Source organism: Eulemur rufifrons, chromosome 3, assembly GCF_041146395.1.
Source record: "Eulemur rufifrons isolate Redbay chromosome 3, OSU_ERuf_1, whole genome shotgun sequence".
Lineage (NCBI taxonomy): Eukaryota > Metazoa > Chordata > Mammalia > Primates > Lemuridae > Eulemur > Eulemur rufifrons.
Window position 1 is genome coordinate 75,620,108 of NC_090985.1, and position 12,324 is coordinate 75,632,431.

A 12,324-nucleotide genomic window follows, 5' to 3' on the forward strand; every position below is an offset into this window, starting at 1 on the left:
CAAGCATTGTCTACAAGTGCATATTTCTGAGTACAGACACAAAATAATTTTTAAAATTTTTACATTTTCTTGGTGCATGTATTATTTTCATTTAAAAAGTTTTTAAAATTGAAAATGTGCTAGATTTGAACTGACATACATATATGAAGTGCAACACAAATTAAACAAAAATACAAGAATTTGTTCCAGCAAATAAGAGTTATAAATTAAAATCTCATGTCTTGCTCACTTCGGCAGCACATATACTAAAATTGGAATGATACAGAGAAGATTAGCATGGCCCCTGTGCAAGGATGACACGCAAATTTATGAAGCGTTCCTTAAAGAAAAAAAAAATTATAAAATCTCATGTCATTAAGTAATTATACTTCCTGGTTTTCAGCAGGAAAAATTCAGCATTACTTTTGGAATTCCTTTTAGAAGCATCTTATCTCATTGTCTTTACAATAATAGAGCAGAGTGGTCACTCTTCTCTTCATATTTAATATTGTTTTAGAACGTTTTACACATATCAGTAAGGTAATATGTATAAATGTTGAGAAAAAGATAAAATTATATTTGGCTATTTTGATTATATGCCTAGAAAAAATAATGGGAAATTAATAGAAGTAATTCTAGTAAAGTGATTGTAGATAAAATCAATTTTAAAAAAAGCAGTTGCCCTCTACTTAGAGGGTGATTCTAATTTATAACCAGTAAGAAAATATAATTTAAAAAATTGTCAATAGTGAAATAATATAACTGGGAGTACTCTTAGAAGCATATGACCTATATAAAAATTTTTAAAATTTTGAGCTACAAATGAAGATGACTAAAAGAAATATATATTATTTTCCTTAAAATAATGTAAAGATGTCCATTCTTCATACATTGATTTTAAGGTTCAATGTAGTTTTTTTTTAAATACTTAAAAATTTGATTTATATCATAAGAGTACAGGTAAAAATTCCTGTAGGATTTTGGAAATTGAGGTGCATGTGACAAGAAGAGATGAAACTGGGATGTAAAAGGATTTCCAAACTTATTAATAATAATATACGAATGAGGAAACTATCAGACAAATGTAAATTTAAAAGCATTTTGTAAAACAACTGGCCTGAGCTTTTAAAAAATGTCATGCCATAAAAGACAGAGAGAGATGGGGAGAGATAGAGAGGGAGTGAGAGGGGGAGGAAGGAAGGTCAGAGGATCTATATTGAAAGATTTTAAAGAGCCATAACAATTAAATGTAATGGGTGATTCTTAATCAGTTCTCTTTTTTTAAGCTTTGAAGTTAATTGTGGGAGCATTGTGGAAATTTGCATCTTGATGATACTGAACACAGTGTTGGATTGTGATTATAAAGGAGAATACCCTTATTCTTAAGAGCTATATATCAAAATATTTAGGGATGAGATATTATGAGTTTGTGAGTTAATTTCAAATAGTACAAGGAAAATAAGTGTATGTGCATGTGTTGTGTGTTTACAAGTATAGAGAAAGATAAAATGTAATAAAATATTGGTGAATCAAGGTGAAGGGTATACAGCTGTTCGTTGTATTATTCTTTCAGCTTTTCTGTAGGTTTGAAGTTATTTAAAAATAAGATATTGGGGACAAAAAGAATAACAAGAAGAGAGAATATTAAGTAAAACTAAAAAAATAGTAATAGGGCTGTCAGCCCTGCCAGATCCAGTATTCATTGAACAAGCACATACTGACTGCACACTATACTATGTTGTATATTGCTATAATTATTATTATTTTTTTTTTTTTGTGGAGATGGGGTCTCTCCCAGGCTGGTCTTGAGCTCCTGGCCTCAAGCGATCCTGCCTCAGCCTCCCAGAGTGCTGAAATTACAGGGATGAGCCACTGGGTTTGGTCTGTATTGCTACAGTTATTAAAATAGTAATGGCACGAGGATAAATAGGGATTAGTGGACTGAAATAAGCAGCCAAAAGATCTGGCCTAACTAACAGTTTCTCACAGGATAAATCAATAAGGAAGGGCAAGATTATCTATGAAATCATATTGGGATACATTCTTAGCAATTTTCAAAGAAAAATCAACTTAATTCTTCCTCTCAAAACAAACACTGAACTAAATTATATTGGATAGGTTTAAAAAATAAATAAATATAAAAAGAAAAAGAAATACGGAATTATGGTAAATGAGCTTTTAAGCCTAGAATGAACTGAACAAATCACTAAAGAATCATAAATTTTAACTGAATAAAAATAATAATCTTATTACATTAACAGATACTAAGAGTGATCTGGAAAACAATTTGCAAGTTAATAATTTTATTGTTATAAAGAATTCATTGAAATTGATTTCTAAAAATCCCCAAATCCCGGGGATGAATGGCAACGGCCAACATCAGACAATTCACCAAAGAAATAAAGCTAGTAATGAACTGATAATTAAATCATTGCAAATTAAACAATGAATATTTGAACTCTAAAATCACCTTAAAAAAAAATAACAGTGGCTTGCTGGAGAGGGTGCAGACAAGCTCCTGTTATACTTTGTTGATGGCATTGCAAGACAGTACCACTCTGGAGGGAAAGAATTCAGCAGTACTTAGGAGGAGTCACAGAACTCATTATACCATTGATTTAGTAATTCCATTGCAGGGACTCTAGCTTGAGTAAATAATCCAAAACAGTGATAGGGTGAAAACTGTGTACAAAAAGTTGTCACTCATATTATTTATAAAAGTGAAATGTTACAAATGAGCTAAATATTAGCAATAATGGACTAGTTAGAGAATTATGGTATGATCCCTAAAGGACTATTATACAGCTATTAAAAATGATGGTTACAAAGATCACATGGAAAAGTTATTTTGAAATGTGAAGTTTAAAAAGTTGAAAAATTATGTGCATCATATAAATGGTATCAATGTTAATGCTAACTTTATGAGCTACTCTTAAGCACTAGGAAAAATATGCATTCATCTTACAAAAGTTATTGCCTTTTATAGTATATTTTTTTCCCTCCAAGGAAGAAAAATAATTCAATGCAGGCTCCCATCTAAGGCGGTGTTTTATGTATTAAAGCAAATGCAAATTTCACTCTAGAATTGTCCAGAAAGATAAGTATTCAAACAACTATTTATTGTTGTTCTTGCAGTATATTTTTCTCATTTTTTCCACCTTATCATTTTTGTCATACCCTGAATAAATCAAGAAGCAAACTAAAGAAGGTATTTTCAACAAATGGTTTATTTGGGATATTCAACTTAAGTGATGGTTACTGTTCTAAAATTTTTACCTACCTTAGATTTAGGCCCATCTGAGTACAGTCTGTATAGCTCTGCTAGTCTACTCCATACACTGAAAAATAACATGCTGGAAATGTCAGTCTTCCTTACATGCATTACTAGTAAATTCTCTGCAGTTGATATACGCTAAATTGTGTTTTTATAAGCAAGGTATTTGATACACCGTAATTATAGCAAGAATATCAACTGCTTTGTTGAGATCCAGTGATTGTTTTTTTAATCCCTGAGGTGTCAAAGCAGTTAATAAAAATAACTGAGTGGGATATTTCTACTTTCAGAAGGTTGAATAAACATACTTTTCCCTATTTCTTCTTTTAAGTAAAATTAAAAACTTTAGACATTATATATAAATCAAACATAACAATGAAAGGTGGAGAGAAGAAGACAGGCTGGCTAGAGACCCTGGGACCTGAACAATGACACAGTGGTGGGTTCCCTGGTTTTCATTTTGTTTCATATGTCCCCGACCTGGAGGCGAAGAAGCTGGCGAACTGGAAATGCCAATGGACAAAAAACCAATAGACAAAAAAACCTCAAACAAAGCCTGCTCTCTCTCAGCCAACAGAGCAGGAAAGGGGCATCCTAGCAAGACAAAACTTTTAGACTGTAACTGCTCTACCCCAGCTGAGCACTACAGAAAAAAACGTGGGCCCAGCTCTACCCGTGCCAGCAAAGGCCACGTGGGGAGCCCAGACCTTCACCCCCATGAAACTGTAAGGAGGCACCCCAGCACTCCTACTGGGGTGGTTTCGGATTAGGCCAAGGTAGGAGCTTAGATTTTCATCTCTCCTGTGCAGTAATGACTCCCTGCCCCCATGGTGTCCGTGGAGACCGCGTGGGAGTAGCAGTAGCCATAGCCAGGAGCCCTGCTCCTCAGCTGTCGACAGACCCAGGCAGGAACCTAGACTCTACTCCCACCTTACAGTAAGAAGGCACTGCACCCCTCCTTCCTTTGCCGGAGGCATGTCAAAGAAAGCCAGTTAAAAACAGAGCATTTAAATGACATTCAGAGTCTCATTGCATAACACAAAAATGTCCAGGTTTCAATTCAAAATCACTCATAATATAAAAAGCCAGGAAGAGTTCAGACTGAATGAAAGAAAGGCAGTCAGTACAGACCAACACCAAAATGACAGAGATGTTAGAATTATCTGACAGAGATTTTTCAGCAGTCATGATAAAAATGCTTCAGTGAACAATTAGGGATATGCTTGAAACAAGTGAGAAAATAGAAAGGAAAGAAATAGTCTCTGCTGAGAAACCATGGAGGTGAAAAAAAATAGCAAAATATTTTTCATGTGCTGAAAGAAAAGAACTGTCAATCCAGCATCCATACCCAGAGAAAATATCCTTCAATAATGAATTGCAAATCAAGACATTCTCAGATGAAGGACAACTAGGAGAGTTTGTCACCAGCAGACCTACCCTAAAATAATGGCTAAAAGAAGTTCTCTACAGGATAAAAGGAGGAACCTTGGAATGGCAAAAAGAAAAAGAAAAAAAAAAGAACATGGTAAGCAAAAACATGTAAATACAATAGTCTTTCCTTCTCCTCTTAAGTTTCCTAAATTATGTTTGATAGTTGAAGCAAAAAATATAATAATGTCTGATGTTCTAAATGTACATAGAGGAAATACTTAAGTAAAAATGGGGGAGAGTACGGGGACATAAGGAAGGTAAGATTTCTATATTTTACTTGAACTGGTAAAGTGATGACACAAGTAGATGATGACAAGTTGTGTACATATAATATCTAGAGAAGATGGATGACACCAACTGCCAGAGCATCTCAATAAAAAGGAGAAGTTTTAGATGAAAGAGAAAAAGCAAACAGACGGACAGATATAGACTGGGTGTGGGTCTGAAGGAAGGGTGCCGAAGCCCTTGGGAGAACCCTGAGGAAGGAGTTGCACCACAGAACAATAAGGAGCAAGACTTTGGCAAAGATCAACCCTGAAAGGCTTGGAGTCCAGCGAGAAGGGAAGGTGGGGCAGTTTGTTTCTCCCTCCCTCGCATCTCTGAATCAGTGGGTCCCCAAGCTACTAGAGAGACTTTCTGCTCACATGAGCCCAGAGGCTGCTGCCGCCAGTGAGCTGGGAGCTTCTTGTGGACAGGAAGGCTCCCAGCCCCTAGGGCACTTCCTGCCCCCGCAGACCTGAGCTGGGATGGCAGGCGCCATATTGCTTCTCCATCCACCGCGCACCTTTGTCCTCCCCAGGGGGCTTCAGCTCCTCAGGTTTCATCTTGCTTGTTCCCACACAGACATTTCCCAACTCCAGCCCAGACTGAGGAGCCACAGGGGTCCAGTGGGTCCCAGGTGATCTGTATGACTCCAGAGCCTGGACATTCTGGGTAGACTGCCTCCCAGAGAGTTGGAGATGACCAGAGTGCCAGCATTCCCTCCATCCAGACTCTTTTCCTCCTCTTCCTCTCCCCACTTTGGCTGCCATGAGAGACAATCAAGCCACTATACCGAGGCTTCCACAGAGAATCGGGCTCAGGCCTTTCCTCATGGGGTCCTGCAGCAGAGTGAGGAGTGCTCAGACTGTGAGCTTCCTGCTCGCCAGCCCTCCCTGGTGCTGCTTGCCCTGTGGCACCATCAGACTAGGGCACACGGTGAGGCGGAGGGACTTTGATTCTGCTTGGGCACCCCATGAGTGACTCGAAAACACCATGCTTCTCCCTGGCATGGTCAGGGATTGATCTTCTTGGTCTTGGGAGGCCAGGGAGCCCACATGGGCAGATCTGGAGGGAGAGTGTAGTGTGGGTCCTGGCTGCAGGTTGCTCGCAGAGAACCCTTTCCCCCAAGGGAGAGCTGCATTCTCTGCTCATCAGGAATCCTGGGTGGGGAACCTCCTAGCCTACAGCACCATTGTTGGGGAGCTATCCTGGCTTGGGCTCCTGCCTGCCGGCAGACACCAAAAAAAACCTGTAGAGCGGGGTTGGGGAGGGGCAAGGCTGCCTGCAGACTGCCAGTTTTTGTGAATCTCAGATGGACCTGCCTCCACAAGCAGACTTTCTTGTTGGGATGGGCCACTTCAGCCCCTCCCTGGCAGCTCTGCCCAGAAGCTGGGAGCAGACCTTTGACCCCTGCCAAAACAGCTACCTTGCCAGGTTTTGTGTAGCCTGAGGGCAGACTCGCCCAACCCAGCCACATCCAGCCACATCCCCACCCACCCACCTCTGCTGTGGCAGAGAATAAGGACTCACCTGGAAGTTCCAGGGCCCCGTCCACCGCCTGGGGCATTCGAGTGTGTCTCCTGAGTGACTAACGCTGGTCACAGGACCCCAAAATAACCTTGCAGCTTGTTCCTTCTGGCAAGCGCCTCCTACTGACAGGGAGGTCAATTTGCATGCCCTTTATGGCATTTACTGACACAATTTTACAGGGTGTCCAAGGAGTGACCATTTTGGGGAGTGCCTATCCCGCCCCACAGAATAACTGCACTACTGGATAAGGTCAAAAAGAACCTAGCCCGGGGCCTTAGCATGCAAGCACTTAGCCCCCTCCCCTGTGAACAGCCTTCCTGATTTGGAGAGTTTGCCCTGAGCTTCCTACCAGCGGCTCTCCTGAGTGGCCGGGAAAGCAGCTTCTGAGCTCCACTTAGGCTTTGCAAAGCCTTTCAGGCTCACACAACCTAGCCATGAACTGCCTTGCACCGCCCTCCCACCCCACCTCAGTGCTGGTGGAGATCAAGAAACCCCTGGGAGCTACAGGGTCCCTCCTAAAGCTTGAGGCACTCAAGTATTCCACCTAGGGGACCAGAGTCTACCACTGTCACGAAAGAACATCTTGGCAGCTGGCTCTATCACATAAATGTCAACTGAGAGAACAGTGATATAGCTCATCATAGCATCTTCCAACTCAAGCAAACAGAGGGTGGCTGATTCACACTCACAAGTACCACCCACCATCTCCCAGAGTAAGCTGGGGAAACTAACTCACTACACTCTGTTGGGAAGAGGTGAAGACAGTGGGTCAGAGGTAACCCAAGAGGTACACCCAACCTGCTAGAACACCCCATAGGCAACTCCTCTCCCTGGCACAGTCAGGGATCAATCTTTGTGGACCCAGAGACAGGCCAGTAAGGCAGGCCTAGCATCCTCAGGTCTTAACCGAGAGGCCAGATGAGAACAAATCAGCGAAAGAACTCTGGAAACATGAAAAATCAGAGCAAAAGGACACCCCCAAAAGAAAACAATACCTCCTTATCAATGGATACCAAACAAAATGAAAATATTGAAATGACAGATGAAGAATTTCAAATATGGATTGTAAGGAAGTTCAATGAAATACAAGAGAAAATAGAAACCCAACACAAAGAAACCACAAAAACAATGTAGGAAATGAACGAAAAATTTGCTAAGGAAATTAAATTATTTTCAAAAATTGAACAGAAATTCTGGAAATGAAAAATTCATTTAAGGAAATACAAAACACAGTGGAAAGCCTTAAGAATAGGCTATATCAGGCAGAAGAAAGAATCTCGGAGCTTGAAGACAACACCTTCAAGTTAAGTCAGTCAGAAAGATCTGAGAAATAACAGGAATGAACAAAACCTACAAGAAATATGGGATTATGTAAAGAAGCCTAACATAAGAATCATAGGCATTCCTGAGGACAAAGAAGCAATACACAAAGGTTGGAAAACCTATTTGAGGGAATAATTGAGGAAAATTTCCCTGGCCTTTCTAGAAATCTAGATATCCAGGTACAAGAAGCTCAAAGGACCCTGGGAAGATTCATCAGGAAGAGGTAATCACCACTACGCATAGTCATCAGACTGGCCAAAGGAAACATGAAAGAGGCACATAAGCTGTAAGGTGAAAACAGCAGATAACTTACAAAGGAAAACCCATTAGCCTAACTGCAGACTTCTCAACTGAGACCTCACAAGCCAGAAAGGGATTGGGACCCCATTCTCGGTCTTCTCAAACAGAATAATGGCCAGCCTAGAATTTTGTCTCCTGAAAAACTGTCTTATATGTGGTAGAAATAAAGACTTTCTCAGGCAAGCAAACACTGAGGGAATTTGTTAAGACTAGACCTGCCCTGCAGGAAGTACTCAGAACTGCATTATACGCATATCAGCACAGTAGACATCCACTAGTGTAAAATCACCCAAAAACTGAAGGTCAGAGCCCGGACACCAGACGGCTCAAGAAGTAAAGCAAAATAATAAAGTTCTACTCAACATTGCAAAGATGTGTTAACAACCCAAGTGCCCATCAATATGTGAGTAGATTAATAAAATGTGGTATATGTATACCATGGAGTACTCAACCATTAAAAAAAGTGGTGAACTAAATACCTTTTGTCATAACCTGGATGGAACTGGAAACCATCCTCCTAAGTGAAGTATTACAAGAATGGGAAAAACAAACACCATGTGTACTCATTATTAAATCGAAATTAAATGATTCATTCCCATGTGTACATATGACAGTAAAATTCAATGGAAATCAAGCAGGTGAGAGGGGGGAGATGGGAATGGGTTAATTTACACCTAATGGGTATAATGCACACTATCTAAGTGATGGACATACTTATAACTTTGACTCAAACTATATAAAAGTAATACATTTAACCAAAATATTTGTATCCCTGTAATATTCTGAAATAAAAAAATCATATAGAGTATGTTTTTTGACCACAATAAAATTAAACTAGGAATGAATAATAGAAAGATAAAAGGAAAATATCCAAACACTTGGAAATTAAATAACATACCTCTGGGTAACCCATGAATCAAAGAGTAAGTCTCAAGAGAAATGTTAAAATGCATTATACTAAATGAAGATTAAAATATAGCACATCACAATTTGTAGGACAGAGCCTAAGTGGTCCTGAGAGGGAAGTGTATTGCATTAAATGCATATATTAGAAAAGAGGAAAAGTTTCAAGTCAATAATTAAAGCTCCCACCTCCAAAATCCAATAAAAGAAGAGCAAAACAAACCCAAAGCAGACAGAAGGAAAGAAACAATAAGGAGCATAAATAAATGAAATGAAAACCAGAAAAACTATGAAGAAAATTAATAAAACAAGTATCTGGTTCTTTGAAGGGTCAATAAAATTGACAAACGAATTCTACACATCTCTTCCAGAAAATAAAAAAAATGAGATAAGATTTACCAGTTCATTTTATGAAGCTGGTATTACCCTAATACCAAAACCAGACAAAGATGCAGAAAAAGAAAAGTACAAATATTCCTCGTGAATATATATGCAAAAATTCTTAACAACATATTAGCAAATAAAATTTAGCATTATATAAAATTAATGGTACCCTGTGACCAAGTAGGGTTTATTCCAGGAATAAAGGCTGATTCAGTATTTTAAAATTAATCAGTATAATCCATCACATTAACAGGCTAAAGAGGAAAAATCACATGATTATATTAATATCAATCAGTGCAGAAAAAGAATTTGACAAAATTCAACACCCATTCACAATAAAACACTGATAAAAATAAGAATAAAGGGAACTTCCTAAACCTGATAAAGAGCCACTAACATTATACTGGGGACAGCTAAATTCTTTCCTTGTAAGATTGGAAACAAAGCAAAGATGTCTGCTCTCAATATTCTTATTCAGCATATTGCTGAAAGTTCTAGCCAGTGCAATAAGTCAAGAAAATGAGCTAAAGGCACACAGATTGGAAAAGAAAAAAAAAAAAATCTATCTTGATTTGCAGATGATGTAATTGTCTATGTAGTATATTCCAAGGAATCTACCAAAACAACAACAACAAAAAAACTCCTAGAACTAATAAGAAAGTTAAACAAGGTCCCAGGATACAGGATAAACATACAAAAATCAATTGTACTTATTTATACTAGCAGTGAACACTGGAATTTAAAATATATCATTTACAATTACTTGAAGTGAATAAAGATATACTTAGTTGTAAATCTAACAAAATATTTATGTGCCTTATATGCTAAAAACTACAAAACTGATGAAAGAAATCAAAGAAGGTCTAAATAAATGGGTGTACATACCATGTTTATGGATTGGAAGACTCAACATAATAGTAATAGTCAATTCTCCTGAACTGATATAGAGATTTAATACAATTCCTAGCAAAATCCCAGCAAGATATTTTGTAGATATAGATAAGGTTATTCTAAAATTTATAGAAAGGCAAAGGAAGTAGAATAGTTAAAACAATTTTGAAAAAGAAGAATAAAGTGGGAGGAATAAATTTCAAGACTTATATAGCTACAGTAATCCAGACTGTGTGCTATTTGTAGAGAGATAGACACATAGATAAATGGAACAGAATAAAGAATCCAGAAACAGACATACAAATAAGCCTAGCTGGTTTTTGACAAAGGTGTAAGAGAAATTCAATGCAAGAAAAATAGCCTTTCACAACAAATGGCAGTGGAGTAATTGGACATCCATAGGCAAAATTAACTCAAAGTGGATCATGGACTTAAAATATAAAATGTATTACTATAAACCTAAAAGAAAAAAATAGGAGAAAATCTTTGGGATTTAGGGCTAGGCAAAGTGGTCTTAGAATTGACACCAAAACCACAGTTCATAAAAACAAAAATTATAAATTGCACTTCATCAAAATTAAAAACTTTTTACTTTGCAAAAGACCCTGTTAAGATATAAAGACAAACTACAGAGTGGGAGAAAATATTTGCAAAAGACTAATAATATCTAGGATATATAAAGTTTCTCAAAACTCAGCAGTAAAAAAGCAATCCATTTAGAAAATGGGCAAAAGACATGAACAGACAGTTCCTGAAGGAGGAGGATATACAGCAAATAAGCACACAAAAAGATGTTGAACATCGTTAGCCATCAGGGAAATGCAAACTAAAACCACAATGAGATATCACTACGTATCTATTAAAATGGCTAAAATAAAAAATGTGACCATGCCAAATGCTGGCAAGGGTGCCACTCTAGAAAACAGTTTCTTAAAAATCCAAACATGCAACTACCACATGATCCAGAAATTACACTCCTGGTATTTATCTTAGAGAAATGAAGACGAACATTCACACAAAAACCTGTACATGAATGTTTATAGCAGTTTTATTTGTAATAGCCAAACACTGGAAACTGGCCAGATGTCCTTTAGTAGATGAATGGTTAAACAAACTGTGGTACATCCATACTGTGTGATATCATTCAACATTAAAAAAGGAAGTGCTAATGAATTATGCTGAGTGAAAAAATACCAATCCCCAAATGTTGCATATTGTATGATTCAATTTATATGATACTCTTGAGGTGACAAAACAATGGAGATGGAGAACAGATTAGTAGTTGCCAGGAGATAAGGAGGGGTGGAGATGGGAGGTAAGTGGCTGTGGCTATCACAGGACATCATAAGGGGTCCTCGTGATAGAAATGTTCTCTCTTGACTGTATCAATGTCATATCCTGGTTGTGATATTGTACTATCGTTTTTACAAGATGTTACTCTGAGGAGAAACTGGGTGAATGATACATGGTATCTCCCTATATTATTTCTTGCAACTTAGTGTGAATCTACAGTTATCTCAAAATAAAAAGTTTAATTTAAAAATAGCCAAGAAAGTGGGCCTCTGCAGAATCACCAAATCACAAGTTTCAGCAATAAGTCTTAATTCTTTCCAGCAAGAACTAGTGCAATTTTCCTAGGTTCTACTTCATTGTCTGTTTAATGGGGTTCTTTATAATCATCACAGACCATCTAACTCAGCTGGGAAAGATAATCCTATACTAAGATTTTTACCTGTCCACACGTTTTTGTAAACAAAGCTATCTGTTGTTTTATGGCACAGACTGTAGGTTGTATAGTCTCAGAGCCCTGAGACTCTAAGGTGTTAGCTAGCACACATTAGATTTCAATAAATCTTTGTTACATGATTGGATGAATGGATGAAACTAGTAGTGTTCAGGTAAATGGTTAACAACTAGCTCTCCAAAAGAAAAATGAAGTCTTCATTTGTAACATTGGATGATTTCTCTGGTGTAAATACTCCCATATGGCCAATTTCAAGTTGCTAATGTGACATGGAGGCTGGGGAGAGATGTTAACAGTAGCCCTT

General features: G+C 37.9%; 1 protein-coding gene and 1 non-coding gene across 2 annotated transcripts in view; both read left to right on the plus strand.

Annotated features, from left to right (window-relative positions):
- Positions 1 to 12,324, plus strand: part of ZNF704 (zinc finger protein 704) — a 205,384-nt gene that overhangs the window by 83,788 nt on the left and 109,272 nt on the right. The window lies entirely within an intron of this gene.
- Positions 222 to 328, plus strand: LOC138382058 (U6 spliceosomal RNA). Its single transcript, XR_011233234.1, has one exon. It is a non-coding gene; the product is annotated as a U6 spliceosomal RNA (small nuclear RNA).